The 19,941-nt window shown below is 49.5% G+C and overlaps 1 protein-coding gene across 2 annotated transcripts in view; it reads left to right on the top strand.

The window, feature by feature from the left end:
* The window catches only part of ZBTB7C (zinc finger and BTB domain containing 7C), a 379,174-nt gene that overhangs the window by 217,940 nt on the left and 141,293 nt on the right, over nt 1-19,941 (top strand). Inside the window, exon 3 of one of the 2 annotated variants that reach the window (XM_059040959.2) lies at nt 11,169-11,230. The gene's annotated coding sequence lies outside the window, so the exon portion shown is untranslated. Of the gene's footprint in view, nt 1-11,168; nt 11,256-19,941 lie in introns of those variants that run through there. The other variant, XM_067014838.1, reaches the window with a different exon arrangement.

Raw genomic sequence — 19,941 nt, forward strand, 5'->3', positions numbered from 1 at the left:
CCTGGAGAACTGACCTTAACCTGAGTCCTGATAAAGGGAACACTAGACGCTCTCTATGCCTCAGTTAACCAGCTTGCCAAACTCACCAGCTCTCTCCATCCCCTCTGACGGATGCCCACAGCTGGAGGAGCCCGTGGGGCAGGAAGGTGGCTGTCCAAAACGTCCACCATGTCTGCTCCCACCAGCTGAGCTGAATGCTTTCTTAGAGGCAGCTGGCTCACTTCCCAAACCTGTTTATGCCAATGGAACTTGCTATTGTAATTATGAAATTTAATTAAGTATTGTGCAAACCAATTAAATCCTATTGCCAAAAAAAAAAAAAAAAGGAGAAGAAAAAATTGTTTCAATGAAAACTCAGGTGAAGCTTTGGAAAGACGCAAAAAAAACCTAGTCCATTTGAAAACATGCTGTTGAGTTAGATGTGGGTGAAACAACTGGGAAAGTTTGGGGAAATATTCAGAAAATCAAGGGAGACTTTTGCACTCAGATTATTTTGCAAGTGTATTTAATTTCTCATTCCATTTTTAAAAAGCGTAATTAGAAATTGTAGTGTCATATGAGTGTGATTTATGCCAGAAAGACAGTAGGGACAGTTACATCCAGGAGATGTGAAGATAAAGAAAGGTCTTGGCTTCACATCCAAAGTTTGGTGAGCGAATGTACCAACATACAGTAGGTATTAAAATGTTTCAATTCACTGACTAATCATCTCAGCTAAGAGGGCTTCTACCATAGCTTGTTTGCAGTGGGCTTCAGCTCCTGGACACTTCCTCTGCCCCCACCCCACCCCCACTCTGAATCACAGGCTGGTAGCAGAGCGAGACGACACTTTGGGGCCACACATGCTTAGTTGGCTAGGTTTCCCAGAGCTGCAGAATTGGGAGAAGCCAAGGAGAAGCAGGGGAAAAGTTGGGGATGGCTTCAGCTTAGGCCAGCCCCTCTGCCCCCTCCCAGATGTTACCCAGCGACTGGAGCAATAAGTTCTAGTCCAGCCTGCACCGCTCCCCATTCTTCCCCAGACAACAGGGAGCAGGGTGATTCCACACCAGAGTCTCAAGCTCGGAGGCAGCTGGCATTTGGGTTCTTTATCTGCCCTCATGGCTGCATCTCCTGCTTCTCTGCACACGTCTACTGCTCCAGCCACACCTGCTCACTCACCGCCCTGATTATGCTAGACCACTCCTGCCTCTGCATCTCTGCTAAGAGTGTCCCTTTCTAGACGGCCCTTTGTCCCTACTCTCCATATCCTCCCCATCCTTCTAGTCTCTACTTACTGTCTGCTGCCTCCAGGAAGCCCTCCCTGATTACCCTCTGAGCTTACTGCATGTACCACCCTCCTGCACTTAGTCTTGACTGCCTTCTCATCTTTCCAAGATATGGGGGAATTTTAGGTGCTGAGGGGAGGTTCTCACCAAGGTTCACTTGCCAAACCACATGTTCCCCAAGCTATAAAAATGGAGCTCTTCTGGAGACCCTTTCTGGATTTTATTTCAGACATTCCCACCTAACAATCACCACCCTGCATGATTGCACAAATTTCAGCAGTAAAGCTCCTGCAATGGGCATAGAGATTCGGGAGTATTTGTCCTGAAAATCTGATGCAGGAGAATCAATGAACTTCCGAAGGGCTATCTAGGACACTGGATTCTGTCCCTGAGTCCCCAGTGCTAGAGGGAAAATTGCAGGAGTTCAGTTCAACTCAGTTATTTCCAACAACTTTAAATCAGAGACTTCCTGTAAGCAAGGCACTGGGGTGGGAGCAGGGGGCAGGGAGGAGTAGGTAGGGGTGGGTCCAAAGATGAATGACGCACGATGGCACCTCCCTCCAGAGCTGATGAGCTGGTGGGGGAGAAGGCGACGTGCGTGAGGGACTAGGATGCGTGATACACAAAATGCAGAGGGAGGTGGAGCACCCAGGCAAACTTCTTACAAGAGGTGATGGCCAGGGGGATCTGAGGGGAAATGAGAGGGTGAGCCCTGAAGGTGCGCAGGGCAGCCGGGACGGGTTCTGTACTTCACACGGATGCAAGTAGCGCTTCCAGTGGGTCCTGATATGCCTGGTGGCCTCTCTCAGGATCATTTCTGGGAGGGGAAGCTGGGTGATTGAGGCAGACAGCTCCTTCCTAAGTCATATGATGGAAGTTCCAGGGAAGAGCTCTGACTGGATTCTCCCAGGCGCCAACGATTGGGTGACACTGCTGGAGGGACACATCCTGGTTGGCCTGGGGCAGCCACTTTATGACTGAGGTCCCCAGGTAACTATCAACAATTCCCCTTTCACTCTCAAACGTGTCCTTGTTTGGACAATGAAAGGTACTATCCACATTGAGGGGAGTGATACAGCCCCTGGGAGACAAGGGGCAGGGGCCACAGGGGACAGCTTTGGAGGCAGCTATGGCCAGGCGCTCCCCTTCTGCTGTGGGGTCGCCCGTCCCCTTTCCAAACACCCTTTACACCATCCACACTGCCTGGGTCTTACTTGTCATTGTGTCACTTGCAGATTTGTCTTCCGCATCATTGGGATGCAGAGTAAACAGTGGAGTTTAAAAATAAAAAGCAGGGCTTCCCTGGTGGCGCAATGGTTGAGGGTCCGCCTGCCGATGCGGGGCACACGGGTTCGTGCCCCGGTCCGGGAAGATCCCACATGCCGCGGAGCGGCTGGACCCGTGAGTCATGGCCGCTGAGCCTGCGCGTCCGGAGCCTATGCTCCGCAACGGGAGGGACCGCAGCGGTGAGAGGCCCGTGTACCGCAAAAATAAAAAGCAAAATAAATCCTTTTCACAGGGGACCAGGTCTTTTTTCTTCCACCTGAGAGGGGGCTGGAAACACCTTTATCTGTAGAGAAAGAAAGCCCAGCATTAATGATTCCCGTCCCACTGGACACCAGGTGAGCTAGAACTTTCTAGAAAGCAGGTTCAGATAAAGGGAGGAGTGTGTGTGATGGGACTCAGGGCACCAGGAATAGGACAAGGGCAAGACCCACACAGGCAGGAAAAGCTGCCAAGGGGAACCCTGTGGTCACTGAAGGCAGAGCAGGCCTGCCTCCTGTTTTCACCATCTGGAGCTCCGAATGCCGCCATTGCCAGCCTGACATCAGTCCCTCCGAGGGCTGACGAGGGAGCCTCCCTCCCAGCGCCCTCTGGTTTCCCCTCCCAACACGTGCCCACACCAGCCTGAAAATCCCAGCCCCACTGGGCAGCAGAGCCAAGCCGGCAACGTCGGCAGCGCCCGTCTCCCCAGACACCATCAGCCAATGAAATCAAGTACAGAGAACCTTCTTGTTAAACCCAGGAGACCCCCTTCCTCCCCTTGCCCTTGCAGGGGACGAACGCCGCTGCCACTGAGATGCTTTCTCCATGAGCCCTGCAGACATGAAGGCTTTATTATCACACTTGCTTATGTTATGGAAAGAAACCTTTCTTCCCCCAGATGTGAACTGTTATTCAATATTACAACCCCGAATATTCTTTGTCACCCCCGTGTGCCCACCCATGTTCTAGTGAGCATTAACCATCCTGTTTCACCAGCCAGACAGTGGGAAGGACGCCCCCAGTGGGTGCCCTCCCCCTTCCTACCCTGGCGGTTCGGGCAGGGGGCAGCTGGGGGGGTGGGGGTCTGGGCAGCCATTACCCTCCCCCTCAGCTCCTCCAGGCCAATGTCTGCTGGAGCCCTTGCTCAGATTTGCTCAGCCCCGGAATACTTCCCGGAGGCCAGAGAAAATAAAACGTGTGTGACTGAGCAGCTGGGCCTGTGCTGGGCAGCCTGACCAGAGAGATTAGGCCTTTGTTCCTTGGACGGTCTCCTCTTCTGCTCTCCACTCCCAGGCCCAGGCCCCAGCTTGGGCTTTGGCTCTGGGCTCAGCCCTTTCTCCTTCTCAGGCTATTTTAAGATTCTGGGCCAAGGTGACAGAAATTCAGACCTCCAAGGGGCCATCACCCCCAAAGCAATGAAGCGGATTGGGTTGCCTTGGAAGACGCTGTTCTCCTCTCTCTGTCTCGTTTTCTCTCTCTCTCTCCTCTCTCAATCAAAGCAGACCAAACTGGAAACTGGCCTGGTGCCCTGCCGGGCTAGGTGTGATAGCCTGGACCTCAGTTCATGGATTTCCCGAAGATGCCCCCAGGTCAGGCCCCGGGGCCGAGGGCCACACACACACACACACACACACACACACACACACACACACACACACACGTGTGTCTCTCAGCCTCCCAGCGGGGTGGGGTAGAATGTCCATTCTGCTGGGTGGGGTCTCAGGGCCGAGCAGCATATCGTGTACGGGTGTGTCTGGTGGGGGCTGGGAGCCGTCTGACATGTGCTCCCAGGGCTGGGAAAGTGGCCTCAGGACCAAACACAAGGTCTCCCCCAAGGCGTGACGGTGCTGCTGTTCATTCTGTTCAGCAAATACTTTGCTGGGGGGTTAGGGAAGCTTACAATCAGATTCTTTCCTTTAGTGGGTAAATAAAGAGGCATACAAATAATCACTATTTAATTGAATAAATGTTTATTGAGCACCTGCTATATCTGGTGTTGGGGGTGGAAGGAACAGAAAAGGGCTGGGTGCAGTCTGGCTTGCGGGCATATGGGCTGGGTCTCTTTTTGACCCCCCTCCGGAAGGCAGTGGCGGTGAGCCTGGCACAGGCCATGTGCTGGGAAGGATTCCCACACGGTCTCTAACATTTTGGTCAGATGCAGTTGTGCTTCAAGTTAGAAGGATCATGCTGGTCTCTGGACCTTCCTCCAAGTCCCCAGCATGGGACCTGGCCTCCCAGCGGGGCTCAGTGGTGGCCTGGGTACGAATTGGCCCTGAGTGTTGTGTTTTGGGGGCAGTTGTTGTTTTAAATCAATAGACTATTTTTTAGAGCACTTTTAGGTTTATAGAGAAATTGAGCAGAAAGTACAGAGACTTCCCATATATCTCCTCTCCTTCCCCTCCCTCCGAGTTTCTCCTCTTATTAATATCTTGCATTAGTGTGGTACATTTGTTATAATCGATGAACTGATACATTATTTTTTTATTGAAGTATAGTAGATTTACAACATTTTGTTAGTTTCAGGTACACAGCAAAGTGATTCGGTTATACATACGTATATCTGTATACTTTTTTCAATTCTGTTCCATTATAGTTTATTACAAGATATTGAATATAGTTCCCTGTGCTATACAGTACATCCTTGTTGTTTATCTGTTTTATATATGATAGTGTGCATCTGTTAATCTATTGATACATCATTATTAACTCAAGTCCATAGTTTACATTAGAGTTCATTCTTTGTGTTGTACAGTTTTATGGGTTACGACAAGTGGGTAAAGCCATGTATCTACCATTACAGTATCATACAGAATAGTTTCCCTGACCTCAAAATCCTCTGTGCTCTGCCTATTCACCCCTCCCTCTCCATTGACCCTTGGCAACCACTGATCTTCTTTCTATCTCCATAGTTTTGCCTCTTCCAGAAGATCATACAGTTGGAATCATACAGTATGTAGCCTTTCCAGATTGGCTTCTTTCACTTAGTAATATACGTGTACGATTCCTCCATGTCTTCATGACTTGATAGCTCATTACGTTTCGGCACTGAATAATATTCCATTGTGTGGATATTTATTTATTTGTTTATTTGTCCATTCACCTACTGAAGGCCGTCTTGGTGGCTCCCATTCTTGGCAAATTATGAATAAAGTTTCCATCAACATCTGTGTGCAGGTTTTCGTGCAGACATAGTTTTCAACTCCCTTGGGTAAATACCTAAGTGCACTTGCTGGACCCTATGGTAAGAGCATGTCTAGTCCCATAAAGACTAGACAGACGCTAGACAAACTGTCTTCCAAAGTGTCTGTGCCATTTTGTGACCTCAGGTTGGTTGATTTTAATATCAGCGGAAAAAGCAAACCGCAACCTACGCAACGCAGCCTCTGAAGTTTCCTGGGAAGAGAAGCCACTGCCTCCCCGTCACCACAGACCCTCAGCTGACCCACCCTCAGTAACAGCTCATCACTGCAGGCCTCTCCTCACCAGGTGCGGGGCCTCACTTTCCACGGGAGCGCAGTCAACTCTCATTCCTGTGCCGCTCGTGAGCGCTAGGCGCTGGGGACTTAGCAGTGAGCACAGCTGTCAGCATTCCCCCCGCCTGGAGCTGACCTCCCAGGGAGACTGGTCTCTCCGCCCTCACCTGAGAACATGCAGATGCTGGGCCCTGTGCCAGGTGTCTCCCTCCATGTTCTCATTTCATCTCTGCTTCAACCCTGGGAGGTAGGAGGTCAGTGCCGTTATTCTGAGCGTTTTGCTGGTGAAAATCTAAAGCAGAGAGAGGTTAAGTCATTTGTCCAAGGTCACACGGTTGGTCAATGGCAGGGCCAGTCTGGATCTAAACCACAAGGCATTATGGCCTCCTGGGAGCTGCAAGACCCTGCAGCAGAAACCATGACCTCACTGTCCCCTGAGGGCACCTCTCATGGCCTCTGCTCCTCCCCCTGAGGCAGAGCCAGTCCCTTCAGTATCATCCCTGGGGGCGCAGGGGTGGGTGTGCGGTGGGGGGAGGCTGTAATCTGCCCGCCACCATCCAGAATCAGACAGCCTCCCTCCTAGCCACTCGTGCTTGCTGATGGCTTCTGTGGGGGCCAAGGTAAGCAGGACACAGCCTGAACCTCCCCTCCCGCCACTGTAGGGTGGGTGTGTTCGGGCCCCGGGCTGGGAGTCTGGGACCCACGTTCCGGTTCTGCTTGTCTTTGGTATGACTTGGGGCGAGTCCTCGCTGGACTTGGGTGGCCTGGCTGTAGAGTGAGGGATTTATCGTGTTCCTCCAGCATGGGCATTTAATTTTTTTCAGAAAGCCATTAGAGACCTTGAAAAGAACAATACCAATTTTGTATAACATGTTGATTGTAAGTGCTATGGCAGTTCCTAGAAGAGAGAGGTTAGTGCAGACTGAAAAAAGAAAGAAAGAAAAAGATTTCATGAATTTGCATCCGTTCTCAAGGCAGCGTCTCTACAAAGGTGGCTGATGAGAAGAGGGGTCTTTATCGCTGAGCAGAAGACCACAAGGGGCCAAGGTCACGTGTGCAGCAAGCTCTGACCTGCACCCAGCCCAGGACCTGCCCCTCTGGCATTTCCAGGGCCAAACATGGCCTAACCCACAGGCACTGTTTCATTCTGGGCTTAGACTTTCACAGTCCCCCAACCATGCTACCCTCTGGCTGGTCCCTTCTGGTTGATGTCATACAGGCTAAATTATGTACGAAACTCACAGACCTCACAGGAACAGCTGGAAAAGGTTCTGAGTCCGAGGACTTTGTTTGAGCAGGGATGCTTGAAAGTTGGATGCTTCTGAGAAGGTCCCTCAGCTTCTCTGTGCCTCCATCTTCCTGACTATAAACCGTCCTGGAGGGAGTTTGCAGGCAGGAGCCACATCTTTTCATGTGTGCCTCCCCAGCAGGTAGCAAAGACCCTGGGATACTGCAGATGCTCACTAAATGGGTTAAATCTATCCCACCTGCCTGACAGGTATGTGGGAAAATATTTTTTTTAATTATAAAGTGTCACGCAAATGTTAGCTAATATTAACTAATATTAATGCTAATATTAGTTAATATGAGTGTTAGGCTGTTGGTCACACAGTTCCAATGCACAGTTAGTCTTCTTATTGCTACCGAAAGCTAAGAGCAATCAGAGCCAAGGGCATAACTGTTTGTGGCCACACATTTGCAGACAGATGTGGGCCTCACACATTCCCGGTGTCTGTACACTTGGGGAGGAGAGAAGAGGGGATGAGGATAGAGAAAGGGAAGGAGGTCAGATTGCACAGCCTGGTCGAGGGCCAACTGTTTCTCCCTCTGACATCAGGCTGGAGCCAGACCCCTCTGCTCCTTGACCGCTGCTTCCTTCTCTCCTTGGGGAGAACCACGAGTGTGTGCCCTGCAGAGGCCTGGCCCTTGACAGATAGCACCGGCTGGTCCTGGAGCCAAGGGCTGGGGAGATGGAGTCTGGGTGATGCCCTTTGGCCCATTTCCAGCCATTCCTAGAGATTCAAGAAAAGAAGTCATTAGTCTAGAGTATTCCTTAATGAGAGCAAGGCAGCCAGATTGTTGGGTTTGAGACCCCCGCCCCCAGGTCAGGGTCTGGGAAGGCACCTGAAATCATTAAGGACATTCTCCTGGCTGAGGGGCCATGAACTGGAAACTTAACTCTCCAGAGGTAAAGTGGTACCCAGCACCTGGGAGGATGGATGGGGTGTGGGGTGGGTAGCTATTAGCTTATAAATTTGCTAACTTCACATTCTCACCTAGAATCATAATTTTATTTACTTACTTTTTAAGTTGAAAGTGACCTTAGCAATCACTCCCTCAACTTGAAGATGAGAAGACTAAGGCTCAGAGAGGGAAAGAGGCTTGTCCAGAGCTCCTGTCGACTCCCCTTGTCTCGCAAGCCTGGATTCTTTTCCCCCTTTTTTTTTCCTTATAACATTATTTTTTGAGGCTTAGAGCACATTCCAAGAAAAAAATCAGGACACTGAAAAAAATTATCCGTGCTCTTCATTCACTCTCCACGGGGAAGCTGTTGGCTCTAATGGCCTTTCCAAATTAATAAAATCTGTAAATACTCAATTGTTTATTGCACACATTGAGTTACACCTCTAAATGGCTGGAGGGACTTGCATGCCCACCTGGAATATTTAGCTCGAGGGCTCTGCAGCCAGCAGACATGCTATGTAGCCTAGGCAGGGAAGGTGTGGCAGGATTTCCTGACAAAGGAGGCAAGGCCTGTTGTCCTTCCCAGAGCCTCCAGGGAACAGCCCACCGTGTGCTCATAGCCCGTGGCAGACAAAAAATGTTAGTGACAATCTCTGTCCAAAGCTCCTTTCAGAGATTTGGGGGGAGAGACAAACCTTCCTGCCATGAGTATAGAATAGTTCCCAAGCAAGTGCTTGATTACTGCTGTGTGACGTTCAGAGAAAGCAGAGGTGGGAGGTTCTGGAAGGCTTGTTGGAGGAGGTGGAATTTGATGTAGATCCACAAGAAAGAGTAGGATTAGGTCAGGTGGAGGCCACAGGAAAGGGCTTTCTAGTCAGGGAGCAAGGATAAGAACGAGCCCACGTGCCTCAGGGAGGAAGCAGGCACGGGGCGTGGGGGTTGGTTCTCCTGGGTGGAAGGAGGCCCCACTCTGGGGGGTGATGGTATTTGGACTCCAGGAAGTGGTCACAAGAAGATCCTGTTCCTTATGCTCAGACACCTCCATCTGTGACTAAGTTGCACGAACACCATGTTTACAAGCCATGGGTTCCCTGGCCCAAAGTCACACTGCCTAGTTTGCCCTTGAGTCCTGTTGACAGTCTCCCTGTCCGAGCTTGTGAACGACACAGGCTATTTTGACTTCCAAGATGAAGTGGACAAAAGTCTTGTAGAGAAACGCTGTGTATGTTGTGCTGTTACAGCAGGAGGATTTTTTTTTTAATTGTGGTAAAGTATACATAACATAATATTTACCATGTTAACCATTTTTAAGTGTACAGGTTAGTGGCATTAAGTATATTCACGTTGTTGCACAACCATTGCCAGAACTTTTTCATCTTCCAAAATTAAACATGAACTCCCCATTCCCCACCCCCTCTCCCCAGCTCCCAGTAACCTCTCTATTCTACTTTCTGTCTCTATGAATCTGACTACCCTAGATACCCATATAAGTGGAATCATACAGCATTTGTCCTTTTCTGGCTGGCTTATTTCACCTAGCATAATGTCCTCAAGTTCGTCCATGTTGTAGGATATGTCAGAATCTCCTTCCTTTTTAAGGCTGAAGAACATTCCATCACATGCATAGACCACATTTTGTTTACTCATTCATCCCGTGGACACTTGGGTTGCTCCCATCTCCTGCCTACTGTGAGTAATGCTGCTATGAACATGGGTGTGTGAATATCTGTTTAAGTCCCTTGCAGGATGATTTTGAGCTTTTAAAAAAAAGTGCTTCAGCCTTTCCAATTATCCGGGGTGATCAACTGGCTCTCGCTGCTATCACTCCATGAGGAGCAGATTGCCAGCTTGCTACTCCCCACGTGCGAAGACTCTCCTGCCTTAAGCAGAGCTCTTCATTACCCTCTGCCAGGGACACAGATTGAAGGCTGGACTCTGTGTGCACGTGGCCTTTCCCCACGCCACACTGAGCTGCTTCCGTCTGCGTGCTAGCCAGTGTCAAGGCCTCTTTGCCTTCACTTCTTATCCTGAAGCACATCAGTCATGTTGAATTTGTCTCTCACTGAGGTAGCAAGTGCTTTGCACTCTTGCTTGGTAGGTTATTTCTTTTACCTTCTAAAATGTGTTTAGCCACGATTGTAAAAGCCAAGGGAAATCACTCAGGCACAGTTCTCCCTTCTCGTCCTGTATCCTCACCACCCCCACCCCCTCCAAAAATTTCCATACGCTGCTGAAGAACTAAAGGGCATCTTGTCTTGAAGCATCACTACCTCTGGGCGTTAATTGGCTCTACACATCCCAAACTCAACTAAAACACATTAAAGTGATGGCATGCTCAGGCAGAAAGGCAGGAGAACTCACAGTTCAGGTTGGCATTGTCATTAACTCAAGTCTTTGGTGTCAACTCCCTCCCGCACTGAATGTCCTGCCTGGCCTTGCAGTCAACCTCCGAAATGCATTTTCTGGCCTTTGTTGGTTTGTGTCAGCTCTTGAACATTATTTAAATGTAGTTTGGGGCCCATGCATGCAATTACCATTGTGTTATTATTCAGAACCAGATTGTTAAGATTCAGGCAGCTGTACAAGGAGATGCCCTGTGCTGTGAGGTCCAATTTAGGAGGGCCTTCTGAGCTGGCGCGCAGGGTTGCTAGGCAACCCCATGCTACAGAAGAGGAGGCCTCACTCCGGAGTGGGAAGAAGCCCAGCGCCTTCAGGGAATTGGAGGCAGTGGTCAATCTGAGACTGGCATGGCGCCGGGGAAGGGGAGGGAGGCGACGTGGGCTGAACCCATGGCCGGAGGAGGGGAGATCTTGCCAGGGACGCCCCCCCCAACTAGCACACGTTGCTCTTGGGAGGGGAGAGTGCTGCTGGGAGTGAGAATGCGGAGAAGGTGCAGAAGCCAGAGGTCGGCCACGAAACAGCTGAAGGATACCCAGAGCAGATGCTAATATGTTTCTCCATCCCTTTCTTCTCTTTGCAGGAAATGAGCAGGTTTGCAGAAAAACTGCTGGCCTGAAATTTAAGAAGAAGGCGTCGTTGCTTGTGAGTCTGAATTTTGCTTTCTTAGGTCTGTGGTTTGACAATGTTCCTGGGAAGTGGGTGGGTTTCCCTCTTTGGGGCAGCGAGCATGACCTTGATGGAGTCGGGCTTTCGGTTCTTCTGGAAGGTTCCTCTGGCTGGGTGGGGCTGGACCCAGGGATGTAAGGCTGTGAAGGTGCACGGTTTGAACCCCGGCCCTGCCCTCTGAGTGGAGGGTGCACCCACTGGCTCACGAAAGAGAGTAGCTCCCTTGTGGTTGATCGGTGTGCGAGGAAAGCAGGACTCCTCTGGTATGAGGATGATATGCATTTTTTTTTTTTAACCCTGGGGCCACAGACAGTTTGTACAATTCCAGGTTTGCTGCTAGGGTGACCTTATTTAGAACAGTAAATTCTCATATAAGCCATTTAACAGTGTGTTAAACTAAGAGCAATCATATGACCCAATCCATTACTCAATCTGAGAATATTATTAATTCACCAGGCACCTGGCACTACAAAAGAAGCAGCAGGTTCACTCTCTGTTTTGGAGGAGCTGTCAGTACAGTGTGGGAAGAGAAGACATCTGCACATGATACCATGAAAGAACTTTATGGGAGGGCACACGTCCTGCTCTGGCCCTTATTGCACAGGCAGAAATGCTGGTGATGAGAGTGGTTAGGGAAGGCTTCCTGGGGGAAGAGAGACATGAGCTGGACTGATGGAGGAGGGAGACTGTTCCAGGGGGAAAAGAACAAGGCACAGGTTCCAGGATGGGAACACCCGATGGCTCACATCGGGTGGATGTCATAGACATGGGTCTAATGAGGGAGGGGAGGAAACACTGGTGACACTGGGCCGGGCCAGATGGTACAGGGTTTGAAATGGCTTCATGTGTTCCACAAAGAATCACGATGGAGTAAAGTGTCCCTCATCTATGTAAGTAAAATTAAGTTTCTGCCAGTTTATGACTCATTATGTGAAAATGGCCATATGGATTTTTTAACAAGTTTGAGGTTGCATTTGAGATTAATATATACACTGGATAGATTACAGGAAATTCACATTGGGTGTACTCCTTGTATCTCAGTGAGAGAAAGAGAGAGAGAGACAGGGAGAGATACAGCCTTCTCCAGACAGCTGCAACTAAGGATCTTGAGATCAGTGATGGGGACATACCCTAAGCTCCAGGTGGACAGTCACCAGGATAGTGCTCCCCATGTCCACTTGCTTTTCCCTGGAGCTGCTTTTCACACAGAGAGCTCTAGGTACTATGCCCAGGATGAGGAGCCGCTGGGGTTTATTTATTTAACAAAGGGTAATTAATTATTAGTTCCAAGCAAGCAGGAGAAGCTTGCTTGTTCTAAATGTCAAGAACAACATCCAGTATTTATGTAGCCTTGACAATTTGCAGCACACTTGACAGTATTGCCTCATCTGAGCCTCACAAAGCCTCCATCAGGTAGTGCCATTTCGCAGATGAGGAAACTGAAGCTTGGAGTAGGTAAATATTTTGTTCGAGTTTGCTCAGCTGGTAGAGCTGATGTTCACGCTGACTTTCCACTGCACGTCGCTGGATGTCTGATTATGGAGCAGGCCTTCTGGGTCTGCCCCTGCCTCCTGCTCATTTGTCCTGGGGAAGGAGAGTGCTGTGCGGTCCCACTGGGTCTGGCTGTGGGAACTCTGTTGTGGATGGTCACCGTTTTGCTGTGCAGCCTTTCATGGGATATATGATATCAGACTGGTGGTTTTGACTGGGCAGGAAAATGGTTATGGTTCTGCCCTCAAAGACAAAGGCTCATGTGTGCTTCTATCACCAGGGACAATCCTCTGGAAAGATGCAGGAGGGCTGCATTTGGAGCCATTGGTGACTGACTTAGGTTGGGTTCCCTAGAAGCGGAGCCTGAGACAAGGATTCAGGTGCACATGATGTAGCAAAAGAGAGCATTAGGGAAAGCTTGTAAGGGAGAGGGAAGCAGGGTCAGGAAGGAGGAGCTGAGCAAAGATGTGTCAAGGCAAGTCTCTCCTTGGCTGGGTGCCCAGCAGGAAAAAGGGTCTGAGTGGGGCATTGGCCACATTCACTGCCCTGCCATGAGCATCACTGCTGTGAAGACAGCCAAATGTAGTTTTCACCTAACCTGGCAGTAATTTTCATTGCATTTTAAGAGTATAGGCATTAAAATAGAAATCAATGGCATCAAAGTCTGTCTTCACTGAAATAACTTGTGCTTTTTAAAAGTATAATTTTATTCTTAATAGGTAATACAGTTCCATGGCCCTACATGCAAAAGTACCAAAAAGTATACTGTGAAAAATCTCCTTCCCACCTCTGTCCGCAAGCAGTCCAGCTCCTCCCCTGGTGACAACCAATACTACCCAGATTTGGGGTTACTTGTCGATGATAGTCTACACATATTGACAATGGTGTGGTTTAGATTTCAAAGTTTTGGTGATTCTGATTGCAGTACAGTAGGACACCACCTACTTGGGCCTCAAGAATCAATCAGTAAGACTGGGTCTATTCCAGAACGGGTTGAGCTGAAATGTACCTTTTATTTGTAGAGAGAGGAGTTCACCAACTCAGCTCTCAGTGGAATGTTCAAAAGGCATAAAACCTTTATAAACATTTCCAAACTCCTTAGAGTTATTATATAAACAATTGATATAAGAATTGAAAATTATGATTATTTTCTCATTAAAGCAAATCGCCTATAAAAGAGCTTGAGATGCTGTGCTACAGTCCTTGAAATTTCCAAATACTTTAAATAATTTAAAATTTCACGAAATTCACTAATTCAAATCATTGCCGTCTCACTGCATTTATCATCTAATGTCATTTGCGTATCGTTTGATAGCTCACTGAAATGTGTATTGTTTCCAAAGTGTGTTTAGATCTACTGCAATGTCAGGACCTTGTGAATTCTCACTGTGGTTTCCTTTCATGAAATGACTTCACTGTGTAATCTGGAGATACTTTCTCAACATAGGAGCTGGTCAGCGATGGCGTGGGCTCCTTTGTTAGTGAGCTCCCTGTCCTAGGAGGTGTTGAAAGAGCAGTCTGTCAGCAAAGTCACGAAGGAAGTCTACCCTACGTGACGGGCAGGTTTAGAAGACTTTTAAGTTGCTGTCATAGCTGTGTCTGGTTTTTGTGGCTTCGTTATCATTATTACCTTTATAGGCCATTTACCTCGCTTGAAATGCAGGCTATCGGGCTCACACTGCACACTCATCTTCCGTATTTTGGTTCCACGGGTTTTGTCTAATGCCTGTAAATGTCCAAGTAGAACTTATTTTGTCATCTCATAGGCCTGGTGTGTATGTTTTCCTCTTTTCTGCTCTCCAATGTGTTTACTCTCTCTCTCGGGTCGCAAGAAAACCCTCTAACTTGTGTGTGACCCGTTCAAGCCCCAAGACAGATCTTGGTGGCACACCCACGAGGCAATAAAAAAAAAAACCCCTCATTTCCGTACAAGAAATAGAATCATTATCTTGATTGAAATAATATCTTTCCTCAACCTGCAGCCAGATAAAGGATCAAATTGGTGGAGTTTCCTTATCACAGCACAGAGTTTGCAGGGTCCAGAATAATGGCCTGTGAGCTGCTGCTGGGGCGAGTTCTATAAGGCAGAGCCCGCATCTCCTGGGCTGATTTGTCTTATATGACGTCTGGCGCAACGTAAAATAATTCCATTGATGACACATATCATTATATTAAACGGAGAAGGTAGTGTAGAGCCTAGGACAGTGAGAGCAATATATGCAACTACTGGTAGGATTATGGTGGTAGTTTTTCATTAGGCAACATCTAACATGTATGGGTAATTACAGGAGTGACTGAAAGCTGTAGATGTTTTAGGATGTAGACTTTTAGTATGTGACTGTTCTAGCATCCTATGTTCACTAGGCCTTAGCTTCCCAGGACTGCAGTCAGAGTAAGGGGGTGACTGGGTCCTACTTTGGGGTGAACAGCCAGAGGCCAGAAAAGCAACATCTTTGGGAAGAGCTGTGGGCAAGGAGGCAGGGGTTCTGGGTTCCAGCCCAGATCCACCACTGTCACCACGCAGATGGGGTTCCAGCCTGCCTACTGTTCAGAGAGGGTTACACGGAGGTGTCAGGAGAAGGAGGTGAGGCGATGTTTGTGCAAAGTCCAGCATACTAGCTGCACTCTCAGTCTTCCCTGTTCCCCGTCCACCGAGAGGGGAGGCTCTGCTCTATCCCAGGCATTTTTGAGTGCTTACTCTAAGACAGGCATATTATAACGATGCTACATGTATTAACTCAACCCTCACAACAATCTTATGCATTAGAAACTTGTATTATCTGCCTTTTACAGGTGAGAAGGAGCAAAGAGTTTCAGTAACTTGCCCAGGGTCACACAGCCAGTCAGGGGTGGAGCTGGGATTTAAAGCTGAGCAGTCTGGTTGGAGGTCTTGAAAATTTTAAATAGACTACATCAGGACTAAATAATACAGTTCAAACATCTGGGGCTTTTTACCAAGCCTTAAGCTATAATCCTGTGATAGGGAGAAATAATCATCATAATAGTGATGATGATGGTATCTTTGTAATGTTCTAGGAGACCTAAGGGTCGTTCCTGTGGCAGAGGTGGGACATTGAATGAAATTCTAGCCAAGGTTCCTGGTCTTGGGCACCCGGTAGCTCAGCTCCTTTCTTGGCTTGGGATCCTGCAAAGCTGTCCCTAGCTGCACGCACGCTGTAGAGTACCAAGGTATGCAGGACTTGCCCCCAGTGGCTTGGCCTCTGTCTGGTCCTTTCCCCCATTTTCCTGGAGAGCCCTCCCAGGCCCTGGGGGCCACGCTGTCTGCCAAGACTTCCGCAGAGTAGGAAACCATCCCCCTACACCCCGGCCCACTCCTGCTTCACTCCCTGTCTCCCCAAGCACCTCGTAAGTGAAATGAAAGCCTGTATCTTCAGAATCTTGTTTTCAGAGGAGTGCTGGCCTGCCGGTGAGCGTTCCTGATTACCATGGTAATCACCAGCCGAATGGAGTGATTTTATAATACATTTCCATCAGAAATATGAACAGGTGTGCAGGGGAAATCAACATTTATCAACAAGATAGGTCTTGGGAGATTAATAGTGAATTTCGGATTGCTCAAGGAAACAAAAGGAAGACAGAAAGAATTCATACTTGTGCTTGCAGTCAAGGTCCTTCCAGCCTTACCTCTGACCATTTCCCACCCCATCTTACTCCCACCCCCACCTCTGAGCTTTTCACTCACAGTTCTCCTTGCCCTTCCCTCTCCTCTCTCCTTTCCACTGCTTAACCATCTGTCAAAGCCCAGCTCCTCCAGGAAGCCCTCCTTGGTTCACTGAGTCTACAGGAATCTCTGCCTTCTCTGACACTTTGCAGCCCCCCCCCCCCACCACCACTGGGCCTGTGCTGTCTCCCTCACTTCCAGCCAGCTAGAAGGACCCCTGAGGGACCTGTATTCATCTACTTTGCAACCCAGGCCACCAGACACAGACCCTGCTTAGCCAACTCTTATCATCTGGGGGCTCTGAGCCCACCCACAGTCCTTAAGGACGATGAGACTCCACTGAGCTAAGAACCTCACTGTGTTCCTCCAGGCCCGATTATAAACACCACCATGTTACCTCTCATTGACTCTAGAGCTCAGAGTGCTGACATCCAGATTTGTTTGTTCCTGGAAGATTAAAGGAATTCATTTGCATTGTGGTACTCCTTCCAGAGATGAAGGCTGCAGTGGGGAAACCAAGGAAACATGCAGAGCAGTTCGATTGCTGAGCCTTAGAGCCCCAGAGTCATCACTCCCCTCACCCCCTTCAAAATCAGTTCTGGCCCTGGATATGGGAAACCAGGCTCTTGGGACCAGGAGGGGCCTTCCCGCTCTGCTCGAGGCCACCCCGGGCTCCAAGGGGATGGGGGGCTCTAGTGCTGTGTAGGGCCAAGGAAGGGGCAGCCTTGTGCACCTGGCCCTGGGCCTTTGTCCTGGGCCCGCAAGTGTCTCCGACACAGCACATCAGGGTTTGTCACAAAGGAGACCAGAGGGGCCTGACAGAGGCCTCGGCATGAAAGACCTTCTTCACTTTCAGGCAGGACAATGCATCAGAGGAGTCGCCAGACCTGCTCTGACGGCGGTGCAAGAGGCGTTAGCTAACATTTGGATTTTAATAGAATGAATAATAAAGAGCCTGCGTGTCTCTCGGAACTAATTTTGAAGGACAGCTTCTGCCAAACGTTCCTCTAGTTGAATCAGGCTCCTAAAGAGTTAATAACAAAAGGTTTAACCAAACAAACAAAAAAGGCATTCTTCCACCAACTTTTCTGTCTTTTAATTCCCTTCTTATAATGCTTCTCAGTTAGCAGTAACTTATGAAAAAATGAAATAGAGTTGGAACGGGAAGCCGTGAGCCTCAGAAGAAGCCTGAAGTGGCAGCCCTTGCATTTTTTTTTTTTTTTTTTTTTTTTGCAGTACGCGGGCCTCTCGCTGTTGTGGCCTCTCCCGTTGCGGAGCACAGGCTCCGGACGCGCAGGCGCAGCGGCCATGGCTCACGGGCCCAGCCGCTCCGCGGCATGTGGGATCTTCCCGGACCGGGGCACGAACCCGTGTCCCCTGCATCGGCAGGCGGACTCTCAACCACTGCGCCACCAGGGAAGCCCCGAGCCCTTGCTTTTGTTCTGCGACGTGAATGGCTTCGTGGTGGGTCCCCTCACTGAGTGTGGAAACGGGGCCTCAAGGACAGACACACACCTGATATGTCTATGGGAGAGGGCCTGGCCTCCCTCCACAGGTGTCTGCAAGAGGCAGGGACTGGCCGGAAGCAGGTGGCAGACTCAAAGTGAGCAATTTGAAGAGAGTTGAGTCCAAAGGCCAGCACAGGACGTAGGGAACCCACAGGACCCAGAGCAGGGCCCCAGGGCTATTGACACAGGGGAGCCGGAGCGTCACACCTCTGGGGCTGAGGGGGCAAAAGGAGAGGGAGGCTGCTGTGGTGGGGACCGCCTTGCCTGGGCTGTGACCTGAAGTGCCCCGGAAGGCAGAGAGACGAGGCATTAACACCCAACCTCCCTCTCTCCCTCCCTGCAGGCTCCTCCGGGGCCTGCATTGGCTGAGCCAATAGGAAGGAGGGCAGAGGGCAAGGGGCCATTGCTCTGGTCTGTGGGGTCAGCCTCCGGGGCCAGAGCCAAGTGAGAGGTGCAGAGTGAGCCTGGAGGGGCAACTGGGGACAGCAGCACAGCTCCTCTGCCCACGTGACAGGCCGCGGGCAAAGGAGGAGGCCCAGCATCCTCGTCAGGGCAGACCCGGTCTTAGGGCCCATTTCAGGGCCTCCAGGAAAGCCCTCAGCCTATTCTCCAGGGACCACCATTCTTTTCACCGGAACTATACTGTCACAGCGGGTTCCTCTGGGAGAGGAAAGCTGGGGCCATGCTGAATGCACACTGAAATGCCATCTGATCCCTCACCAGAAGGGGCTCCAGCAAGGTGCCAAGAGAGCCACCAGGAGTGGGCCCCAAAGGAGATGCCAGCTGAAGAAAAGTGGGGGTCAGAGCAAGAACACAGAGGCTCAGTCTGCCAGAGGCTAGCCCAGGACAGTGGCTCCAGGGTCACAGTCCTGCGGGAGGGCGCTATGGCTCTCAGAGCTGCAGGCAGCTCTCAGCTCTGCTCCCTGCAGAGCTCACCGTGATCCTGCCTTCTGCATGGCCCGCCAGCATAACCTGTTTCAACTGGCTAACAACCCAGGAGGTGGGTAGGGCCCTTCAGAGGAGGAGCACAGACAGAGAGGAAAAGCACTGGCTCAAGGCCACATTGACCCCAGATGGCTTGATTTCTGAACTGCCCCCTGGCCTGGCCGCCTGCCCAGGGTCTCCTGGCAGAGGAGGGTCTGCACCTGCAGAGAAGGGAACGTCATTCAAATGTTGGAACATACATTTAAAATTGTTTTGTTTGGAAATAATTTCAGATTAAAGAAAAGTTGCAAAAAACAAAGAAGACCCTTACATCTTTATATTCTAGAATCATCTATTGTTAAAATTTTACCCCATTTCCTTTATCATCTGTGCTGTCTCTTTCTACCTATCATTCTGTCTTTCTCACCTCCCCCCCACATTTTGTCTGAACCACTTGAGGGTGTTACCCCTAAATACTTTAGTATGTGTTTCCTAAGAATAGGCATATTCCCCGGCGTAACCATAGTATTAGTTGATCAATGCATGTAGCATTAATGCATACTTTTATCTAATTACCACTCTACGTGGTGTGTTCCAATTTCGTCCGTTAACCTTTGGATGTCCTTTATGGCATATCCCTCTCTCCACCGAGGATCCCATCTAGGGCCGGGTGTTGAATTTAGTTGTTATGTCTCTTTGGCCTTCTTTAATCTGGGACATTTTCACAGCCTTTCTTTATCTTTTAGGACTTTGAGATTTGTAAAAAATACAAATGCCCCCTTATTTTTCATTAAGTGTTCCTCATTTGGGGTTTGTCTGCTGTTGCCTTGTCATTAGATTCAGGTTATACATTCTTGGCAAAATCCTGCCTGATCAACCTTGGGTTCTTCTCAGGCAATCACATCAGGAGGCACTCACTGGTCCCCACCGGTGATTTACTCTTCATTACTCTTCATCTCCCAGTCAAGGTATTGCCAATTTCTCCACTATATGAGGATTGTGTTTTTTCTCCCTTATAACTAGTATGCAGTCTATGGGGAGACACTTTTAAGTACCCTGCTCTTCATTGATTTCCCCCGAGG

This window comes from Kogia breviceps, chromosome 15 (assembly GCF_026419965.1).
Source record: "Kogia breviceps isolate mKogBre1 chromosome 15, mKogBre1 haplotype 1, whole genome shotgun sequence".
Lineage (NCBI taxonomy): Eukaryota > Metazoa > Chordata > Mammalia > Artiodactyla > Physeteridae > Kogia > Kogia breviceps.